The following is an 11,562-nucleotide window of genomic DNA, read 5'->3' as shown; positions in this document are numbered from 1 at the left end:
ATTTTAACCTTGTATTATTTATTCTTATCATAATAATCAATATATTAAAATCTATACAAATATATTTGTACTATATTATAAAACATTTGACAAAAACTCTTAAAACTCATTTTTTATGCATAAAGTATTATTTATTGATGCATATTACTTAAAATTCAAGATTACAAGTAAATTGTGCATAAATACAACTTATTAAAGCTTATGTTTGAATTCGTGTAACTAACTGCGGATAAACATAATCAAATGGAGGATAAACATCTCATTATAAAATCTAAAAAATCTAAAATATAATTAGAATAATTATTGAGTTCTAACAAAATACTTAATTATTATCTTTATAAAAAAATATTATTAAACCTAAATTAAGTTACTTCGTTACGTTAAATTAAATTATAGTAAAAATTTTGAATTAAAAAAATACACAAACAAGAACTTTTAAATAGTTAATTTTATACTAATATTGATATATATATTTTTTGTAAAATTTATATGATATTTTTAAATTTATATTTTATTCAAAAATAGAAACATTATCGTTTTTTCAAAATCATATAAAATCGTATTATATCGACACGGATAAAAGATAAAACGAAACATTGAAATGAAAATGTGTCTCGATGAATTGCAGAAGTATCCTTCTAGTATATATATATATATATATATATATATATATATATATATATATAATCAAGAAATATTAATCCTAGAATTCATAAAATTACATAAAATATATAAAAATGTGTATAATTAAAATTAAAAAAAAATGAACTTATAAAAATAGGGTTTTCAAAGACTCGTAAAGTTTATAAAAATATACATATTTTATTTATTTATTTATTTAAATATATCAAAAAAATATAATTACTTTTATTATATATTTATTAACTATATTTAAAAATAATTATATCAACTATACTAGTGAATAAAGTTTATTAAATACGATTTTCTTAAAAAATTAAAATTAATTAAATACAAAAATCTCTGAAAAAACAGGTTGTATATGTAACCTTCAACCAAAAACCTAATAAAAGGCTCACAATATGTTGAAAAACCTCAAAGTGAGTTTTCTCATTTTTAAAAAACCTCCCAAAACAATATTGCGAATGCTCCTAAGAATATAAAACTGAGGATTAAAAAATTTAATAAATAAAGATACATTTAACTACATAAAAAGACTTGGGATTGTGTGACACTATGCGACACGTAAGATCATTTTTTTACACTTGAAACTTCACAATAAAACACTATGAAAGTAACGTTCAACGTTTTTGCTATGAATGTTCAGATTTTTTTACCTTCATCATATTTTACTATGAAGTTTCAAGTATAGTTCTCATGAAAACAATACAATCTCAAATGAACCGAACTATATATATATATAGTTCGTTTCAAATGCAACCCATCACATTTGTACAACCAATGCAACCCAGTAAATTAAGATATTTATGGAAATAATGAGAGCTCATTTATTATAATTTGAATATATATGGAAAATGAATATGATTTATTAATTATTATCAATACTTTCTATTAGAAAACAATCAACACTTTTATGAAATTACATATTCTTCAAATTAAATGGACGATTGAGATTGGTTTGTATCGGTTATACAAATATTAGGGTTCGTATAATAATCACATATATATATATATGTATATATACATATATTATATATATATATATGTATATATATATATATATATATATTATATATATATATGAGCGATCAAATAAAAACCACTCCAATTTGTAAAAACCGTAAAAACTACTCTCATCCGTCGTTAATCTTATGAAATTTTTTCATGAAATTGTTAATCTTGTGAAATTGTTTCATATAATACTTTTTTTGATGAAGTTGTTTCATATATCGTTACGAAATTGTTTCATATACTACTTAATGAAATTTTAATGAAACTGTTTCATGTATTTCTCTAAAATTAAAATAATGAAGATGATAATATCCATGATTAACACCCTCTACAATAAAAATGGTTAATCAACCTTTCATAATTACAAAAAAAATAAACAAAATGAATCATTATGATTGATTGAATGAGGTTTTCACGATTTTTATAAATTGAATAGTTTTTATTTGAATCCATATATATATATATATATATATTTATTTATTTATTTATGGGTGATGTTGAGAGGTGGGGACCACAGGATTGAAAAGAAGTAGATTAAATTGATGGGAGAGGTGGTGGGTTTATCATGCGACACCTGCTTCAATCTAAACGACACCTTCCCATTCCCTCCAACAAATGGTCCCACTTACTCAACCCCCAACCCTCTCCTGTCCTTTTTTCCTTATTTTTTTTTTCATACCATCTTAAAGGGTTGTTTATTTATATTTTAATAAATTTTTTTTCAGTATTTACACTTTATACATTTATAAATATTTATTAACTTTCTTTACTTTTTTATTTTTTTTTATTATATATCTTTATTATATTTATATAATTACGGTCCCATAATTAAATAAAAAATATACAATATTAGACTTATTTTGAATGTCTTTACGAAACGGTTATAATGGTGTAACTTATTTAAATAAAAAAGTATTTTTTACGTATTTTAGTTAATATTCGATTATGTATGCTAATGTGATAAAAATATAAAACGAAAAATGAGAAAACAAGCATATAAAATAAATTAAATAAATAACTATAAGAGTATAAAATGTAAGTAATAAAAAAATAATTTATGTTTTTATAATATTTAATAATATGATTAAATCAAAAGATATTCAATATCTGACTCATTTTAAAAGTATTGACGAGACGATTATAATGATATACTCTGTTAAAATAAAAAATATCAAAATAAAAACGTACTCTTTAAATATATTTTAGTTAATATATGATTATATATGTAATGTGATAAGAGTGTAAAACAGAAAACGAAAAAGCATGGATGTACTAAAAAATTAAATAATTAACTATAAAAGTATATAATATAAATATTAAAAATATTTATTTCGTGGTATATACATATATAATAATATAAATAAATCCAAAAATATTCAATATTATGATTATTTTGAACGTATTGACGAGACGATTATAATAATATAATTGAATAAAAAAATATTCAATATTGTGCTTAGTTTTTGAAGTGATAACGAGAAATTATAATGGTGTAACTTTTTGATAAAACGTATTTTAGTTAATATACGATTATGTATGTTAATGTGATAAGGAAGTAAAACGAATAATAAAAAAGCAAGAGACGTATCATAAATTAAATAGTTAACTACAAGGGTATATAATATAAGTATTAAAAATATTTTTTCGTAGTATATATAATAATATAGTTAAATAAAAAAACATTCAATATTGAGCTCTTTTCGAATGTATTGACGAGGAGATTATAATGGTGTAACTTGTAAAAATTAAAACGTATTTTAGTTAATATATAATTATATATGTTAATGTGATAAGGGTGTAAAACCAAAATGAAAAAGCAGGAGACGTAAAACAAATTAATTAACTATAAAAGTATAAAGTGTAATTTTAAAATTAAAAAAATACATTAAATACTTGTAATTTGAGAGGAAAGAAACTCACGGGGGTATGGAATAGGCATGGCAACGGGGCAAGGATGGGGCGGGTTTTGTAGTCCCCGGCCTCAGCCCTAGTTTTTAGTAATAGCCCCCGGCCCCGGTGGGTACGGAGATTAACATCCCGTCATCGATCAAACCCCACAAAGAATATTCGTTAGTTTAAGTCTACCGATGATCCTCGGCCCCGTTTTGAGTAATATCTATCGGTCCCGTCCCCGGTTTGAGTCCACCGGGAATACTCAGCCAGGGATTCTTTTAGTTGGGAATCCCCGTCTTCATTCGAGTCGGATGAAATGAGTTCCCCACTGGACCAGGACAAATCACCATGGAAACTTACAATGGGTGCCAATAGCAACCCCTATTTTAAAGAGTAAATTACTTGTGGATATATTACATGTTTAAAGCATCTTTAAAGGGTTTTTAAAAAAAAAAATTGGAAAACAAAAAAGTTAAATTTAAAAAAAATACATTCATTTCCATCAAATTCCCCTTGGAAAATCTAGCATTAATTATAGGGTAAAATGTACAAAATAACAATTTACTTTCATAAATTTTTTTATTATAACATTGTACTTTCAATTTTTCTTATTACAGCAATCTACTTTCAAACTATTTTTTATTAGGACATTGTACTTTGAAAAATTTACCCATTATAGCATTGGGTAATCTTTTGCTTTAAATTTACCCATTATACTAGGTTTTCATGCCATCTCATTGTCCACGTAGGCTGTCCACATGTACTATAGTGGTATGATTTTCTTACAACATCATTGTACTTTCAAAATTATTTTATTATAGCATCTACTAGTTTTTATTAAACATTGTATTTTTAATTTTAATATTTAGATATTTTACATGTTATTTAATAAATGTATTAAATGAATTAAAAAAATTTATAAATTATTCATTAATATACCAATATCAATAAAACTAGAATAACACAACTTATCTCGCTAATATTTTTTTAAAAATATGTGTTTTTCAAAAAAAGGAAAATAAGAATTGTTCTTTTTTTACCAAAAAATATTATCTTTTAAAAAATACATTATATTTGTTCAAAAACTTGTTACTTGACGTATAAATATGTTAAATTAATTAGATTTTTTTGAATTATTTATTAATATAACAATATTAAAAAATTATAGATAACAATTTATTTCGTTAATATTTTAAAGAGAACTTTAAAATATATGTATTTATTTGAACAACATAAAATAGGAAAAGTTGTCTTTTTTACAAACAAAATATATCTCGAAAATAATGTTTCATATCTATTTAATAAATATTTTAGTCTAAGAATATTTAATTTGAATGCAACTTAATAAGAAAAAGTAAAAAAAATTAAATGTTTTTTTAGATAATAGCAATGAAAAATGAAAATCACTAATAATAATTTGAAATAGGTTTTTATTTTAATTTTAGTTAAGTCATCGTCATCCACATCACCTCATTAAAGTCACACAAGCAAAAAAAAGTCAAAGAGTTAACCGGTTTAAAAGGTAACATGTTACTCATTGCTATTATGGGTAGATTTTTTAAATTACAATGTCTTAATAAAAAATAATTTGAAAGTACATTGCTGTAATAAAGAAAAACAAAAGTAGAATGCTATAATAAGAAATTTTATGAAAGTAGGTTGTTATTTCATGCATTTAACCCTTAATTATAATATTAATATATTCCATACATTTATTAAAATATTATTTTTCTCTAAATATTTATTTATAAATTTTTTATTGATAGTCTCAATTGATAATCATTTTTTGGGTGTTCTCGATATTTAGAGAAAAAATATTTCTCTCTCCGTTTTAGAAAAACTGTTAGAGCAAAATATTGGCTTAAAATCTTTACTTTCTCCATTTTGGAGAATCTGTTAGAGATAGTCCCCATTTCCTGTAGTTTTAAAATTACGATTTTTATGTCTGTAGTTTATAATTCATTGTAACTTTCGTCCCTCAAACTAACTTTTACCTTTTATTATGAGGGAGGATAATAGAAAAGAATAGTAAACCATAATAACAAAAAAAGCAATAAATTGTATATTATAGAGGCGAAAACAACAATATGATGTAAATTACAGGGATGGAAATCGTAATTTCAAAAGAATAGGGATAAAAACTGTAACACCTCATTCCACATTTGCATATAACCTACATATTTCATATAACATGAAACAAAATAAGTACTCACTGGTCCCAAATTGTACAAATTGAAACATTCAAAGGTAGCTATAAATTTTTTCTTTTACACAAAGTACATGACTTGTATATAACATATTCGCAAGTACATGCACACATATTCAGCTTCTCAAAATCCACATATGTAAAGCAGTATTAATTCCCCTTCACATCTTCCCCTTTCTCTTATTCTCCATATGTGTCTGACCTGTAATTCATATTTTTAAAAACAAAATGGCGGTTAGACCACAAGGTCTAGTGAGTAATCCCTTTTGATTGTTATTACACGGTGAAAATCGCTAAAACATTATTTGAAAACTCATATTTGTAATTTAAAACAAATAAACAATCTTTTATTAAGACAAACATTTTTGTCGCATCATATAGATGAGACAACACCTTCTTATTGCATTATGACCTATTGAGTTATCAAATTTATCACATTAAATAACCAAATAATCAATTTGTCACATCCAACATATAATACATCAATTTTATTGCACCTCATTGATGCGAGAAGCCAATTTGTGTCGCATCACACTGATGCGATAACCCTCGTTTTCCGCATCCAATAGATGTGACTACCCCAACTTATGGCATCCTACAGATGCGATAAACATACTTGTCGCACCATATAGATGCGATAATCACAACTCATCGTATCAAGCATATGCGATAACTTCTATTTTAGTTTACAGATTGATTGGTTTGCTTTACAAATTTTATATTAGATTCCACCGAACCTTAGTTCACATGAGTTTCGTGTGTCGAATGTTTTAGAATCTATTTTAGAGTAAATTTGCAGATCGATTGGTTTGGTTTATATATTGTATATGGATTCCACTAAACCTTGTTTTACTTGTTATCTGTATATGGAATTCTGTTCGGCCAAAAATGTCACTAGAGAAGAAAAGGGTTGGGTGGGGTCAGTAATTCTTCGAGAAGGGAGAAGGGATGTTGTGAGGATGGACGTTTACATGTTTTTTAAAATGTTTTCTTAAAGGAATATATGAAATGACTAAAATACCCCTCATTAAACTTGACGTAACAGAAAAAATTAGCAGTCGTTAGGATAAGGGACGAAATTTATTGGGAATTGACAAATGTGAGGGACAAATCTGAGAGAACGAAGTTGAGAGAAAACCGTTGGAAGTGACAAACGTTATGGACAAAAAGTGAACTTTACTCTATAGTTTATATTAAAGCATTATTTGAAAACAAATATGTAACTGAATATATGATATGTGTAGGTTATATGTCATATATGATTACATGCATGATACACAAGCTTAATCATATATGATATTGAAACTTCTCGCATTCTCGAAAAATATTTAACTTCTCACATGATCCTTCTTATATATATATAGGAAGGATCATACAAGAATATATATATATATATATATATATATATATTTGTCGTCATAAATAACGTCCGTTATGACTTTATCGTAGCTCTTAAAACTTGAAACTTGAACTCATCTTACCAAAAAATTGTTCGTGTGTCAATTTGATTTATAAGGTATCAATTACAATAAAATGTTTCATTAGTTAATCCAATTTTTATATGTTGGTTTGATTTGACAACTCTATATTAAATATATATATATATATATATATATATATATGTATGTATTTACTTACCATTTAATAACAACTGAAACTTGGAATGTTATTACTTTGAATCTTGCCTTAGTTTTGACCTTTTATATCAATTGATAAAGTATATTTGATGGCTTTAAGTTGTGGAGAAAATTTATGCAATAAAAACTTTGAAATAGGAGAAATTGGGCAAAACAGTGAGATATACGACTTGGCCCACGACCTGAAATGGAAGCCAAGGTCACGCATCTGGAAGCAGACATGTGGAGTGAGTTACACGACCCTGCACGCAACTTAAGCCACGAGGCATGCCGCGTGGGCCAATTTTTGGTGTATGTGTAGGGTATAGCGGGCGACTAACGTCGCGACCTTGGGTCACAGGCGTGGTCGCAAGAGTGCATTAGGGGCGATAAAACCCGTTTTTTGTAGGGTTTTTCACATTTACTCTCTCTGTTCATTGAAGTCGAAGAGGGTGCTTTGGGGTAAGTTTTTAAGCCATCTTAAAGCAACGATTCAAGTATTTGGCGTTAAGATTAAAGATCTACTCAACTTTCTCCGGTTCTACTTTGGTTTTAGGATTTCTTCAAAACTAGTGAAATGAGTTCATCCTAACCTTCATTTGAACTTTTATACATGTCAAAATGCTATGTTTTGGTCTTCCAAACATTTATCTTGATGTATTTTACGTATTTATGGATTTTGACCAATTCTGGATATTTTGACAGATATGAGATTTTTTTGCCCTTTTTGATAAATGAAGGTTTGGCTCTTAGATCTTGTTATAAAGACGAGATGTCATCTTAAATATGATATGTTAGAATACAAAACTTCTCATTTTATTAGATTCATGAGAAATTATCCTATTTTTGAAAAGGAGAAATTATCGGTACTTACAGAACCATAACGATTATAGAACTTGGTTTTGAAAATTATCCGAGGCCATGAAGAAGTGAACCATTTTTGGGTTAAACCTTGGATTTAAGGATAAAATAACAGCATCATGTGATGGAAACTATGTGTTTGATCATAGTTAATTATGTTAAAGTAATGGTATGCCTAGACTGTAATGCAAATGGATCTATAGACATAGGAGTCAAATAATGAGTTTTTTTGGTGGGATAGTTGTTTCACCGATATACATAGATACAGGTATTGTATCGACGGAAGAATCGAACTAAATGTAACTCAAGCATCAAAGATGATTCAAAGCTTCTGGTTTTCCATATTGTGAACATGTTGAGATAGACGTGGTGGTGGAACCGGTTGAGATTCAAGTGAATACAACCATAGATCAAAGAGGGAGAGGGGGAAAGAACATCCATCTATGCGGTACATACATACATACATACATACATGTGCAAAGTAACAAACTACCATATAACAAAGGGCCTTTAGCCTAGTGATATGTGAGTCTTTGGCCTCATAGAAGGTCAGGGGTTTAAACCTCACCATAAGTAAGGAGGGTGTGTGCGTTTAAATGTTTCTTTTGCCGTATATCAATTTTATATACTTTAAAAAAAACTACCCCTAATAACTTCCAGGTCAACTTAAAACTATGGTTACATTTACTGGTACCGCCATCTGGGCCTTATGAAGAGCTCAGAAATATCATTTTGTATTTATATGGTGCAGGTTATCACAACCCCCACCTCACTTAAACGATCTCAAAAGCTCACAAATCCTATGTTGCATCACCATGGGACAAGTTGTCAGAAACCGCCTCACTTAAATTCCCGACATGCTCATTAGGCATACACAGCATTCTCTTTATTCATCGCCGATGTGAGATTCACCTAAAACGTTAGAAACATCTCTTTAATGCTTGATGAGTTTCACCCCCGTCATAACAATGGTATGAGAATCTGCTTTGATATTGTTAGTACGCCAACGTAATAAACTAGCCAAATAACTTCCAAATCAACTTTAAAAATATGGTAAAAATTTATTAGTAACGGAAAACATGATTTTTACAAGATACTCCAAATCTCATTTTCCGTCTACGTGGAAAGAGTTGTTAAAACCCCCACTTTACTTAAACGAGCTCACAAATCTATATGGAATGAGTTGTCACACTCGTACATCTATTTAATAAATTTATGTACATGATTTATTCGTCATTATAAATCACACAAACGGTCATTGTCTATATATATTTTTCTCTCGAGAAACAAAGTATTAAATATATGGAAAAACGAGCTAAAAGAAATGATTTCATGAGACCAAGACCCATAAACTACATTATAACGACCCTACAAGTTTCGAAAAGTAGTAATTTATACATATAATCATGTTAACCAATCCATCATCATCATAACATCACTTGAAACGTCAGATACCGTAAGTCTATGTAAAATATTTTAGATATCCATCTAAATTGGTTATCCATTTTAAAAGGGTAAAATGGTCAGACTAATACTTGTGGCTACGGATGTTCAAATGTGATGACTCCGGACTATTTACAAATCAGGTGGTTATCCTGGAATTAGTTAGCTCGCATAACAAATTGGATATCCAGGTTAATAAAAAAAATCTAACAAAATTGAATTGAGCAAAAACCTTTTTTGGATTAGGGTTTTAGATTTGGAAGATTTAGATTTTTTGGTTGGTTGGGGGGCAAGAAAATCCAATGTGGATAGTAATTGCCACGCGTTAACAAATGAGTGGAACATGTGTAAACTAAAAAGATGGACCACAAAGTGAATGATTAAATTCCGAAATTGAGTTGTAATAATGCTCTAAAAATAAAGTTGATGTCTCCGTTTTGTCCTTTTCAACTTCCTTCCTAATTTTCATATCTCAAAACAAATATTATTTTCCCTAAAAAAAAAAACTATTTGGTTCGTGTATATACATATACATATACATATACATATACATATACATATGAGTAATTGTGGGAGAAGAAAAGTTAAAGTAATAAACGTAAGATATGAACCGGGTCTTTAATCACCTTTAATCTCAAACCAACTCATTAATGTTGTTTGATACGGGGATTGATCTGGTGCATCTCAGTACATCTTATCCTAATGTGCATCAAATGGTGGAAATTTCTTCTTATGTTTCTCATTTTAACACTGATACGCACACGCACGCGCGCGCACACACATACACACACATATATATATATATATATATATATATATATATATATATATATATATATATATATATAGATGGATATTATTAAATGACAACACACTAAAAGTATTGTATTGAGAAATATAAGAATTAGTTAAACATAATGTTGTTTTACTATAAACCATAAGGATGGTGCTTGATTGGTTTGAACTTGGCTCCAAAAGTCAAAGGTATCAGGAGGTCTCAGGTTCAAATCCAATGAGGAATAAAAATCCTCTTGTGGCCACGGAGGTTCAAATGTGGTGACTCTATGCTATCTGCAAAGCAGGTGGTCGTCCTGGGATTAGTCGGCTCGCATAGCGGGTTGGATATCCAGGTTAATAAAAAAAAATGTTGTTTTACTATATGAGACAAATGATACATGTACATATAAGTTTCATATTGTGAAACAAACATATGAGAAATAATATCTTAAATCTAAGTCTTAAATATAACAAATACATGTAAAACAAATACATTGAGATTGGTTTTCAGGGTTCCCAACATTTTTTAGGTTCTTTTTTAATTTATCCCTTATACGAATGTGTGTATAGTGGTAGGTTCAAATAATAAGGCTAAAAAACCACAATAAGGTAAAAAAAGAATGTTTATATATGAATTATTGAAAAAGCTCCTTTAAATTGAAGGTGCATAAGTGAAAACATATAAATATTTTGTAACTCTGGTTCACATATTTGGATTTTTTTTTCCAGTAGATTCATATATGAACGTTTCATTCTTACATTTTCGTGGTATTTGACATTCTTATTTGAACTCATCTCTCTCTCTCTCTCTCTCTTATATATATATATATATATATATATATATAGAAAGAAAGAGAGAGAGAGAGAGAGAGTTGGGTTCACGTGAGACCAATGATTTTTTGTGAGACCCGTAAGATCAATTTATGTTCATTGATCAACTTTATAAGTTAATGATCTAATRRTCTAAAGTTGCATGGTGGCAATTTTGTGATTATTAAGAAGTCTCGTGGCGTTTATAAATGTTCAGATTGTAGATCTAATCCAAATGTTGAGAATTGATCTTACGGGTTTTACGAAAAACTCTTGATCTCATATGATCCCAAGTCTATATATATA

The sequence above is a fragment of the Cynara cardunculus genome (assembly GCF_001531365.2).
Source record: "Cynara cardunculus var. scolymus isolate 2C chromosome LG 9, CcrdV1, whole genome shotgun sequence".
Taxonomy (NCBI): domain Eukaryota; kingdom Viridiplantae; phylum Streptophyta; class Magnoliopsida; order Asterales; family Asteraceae; genus Cynara; species Cynara cardunculus.
Note: the sequence above shows the minus strand (reverse complement) of the source record.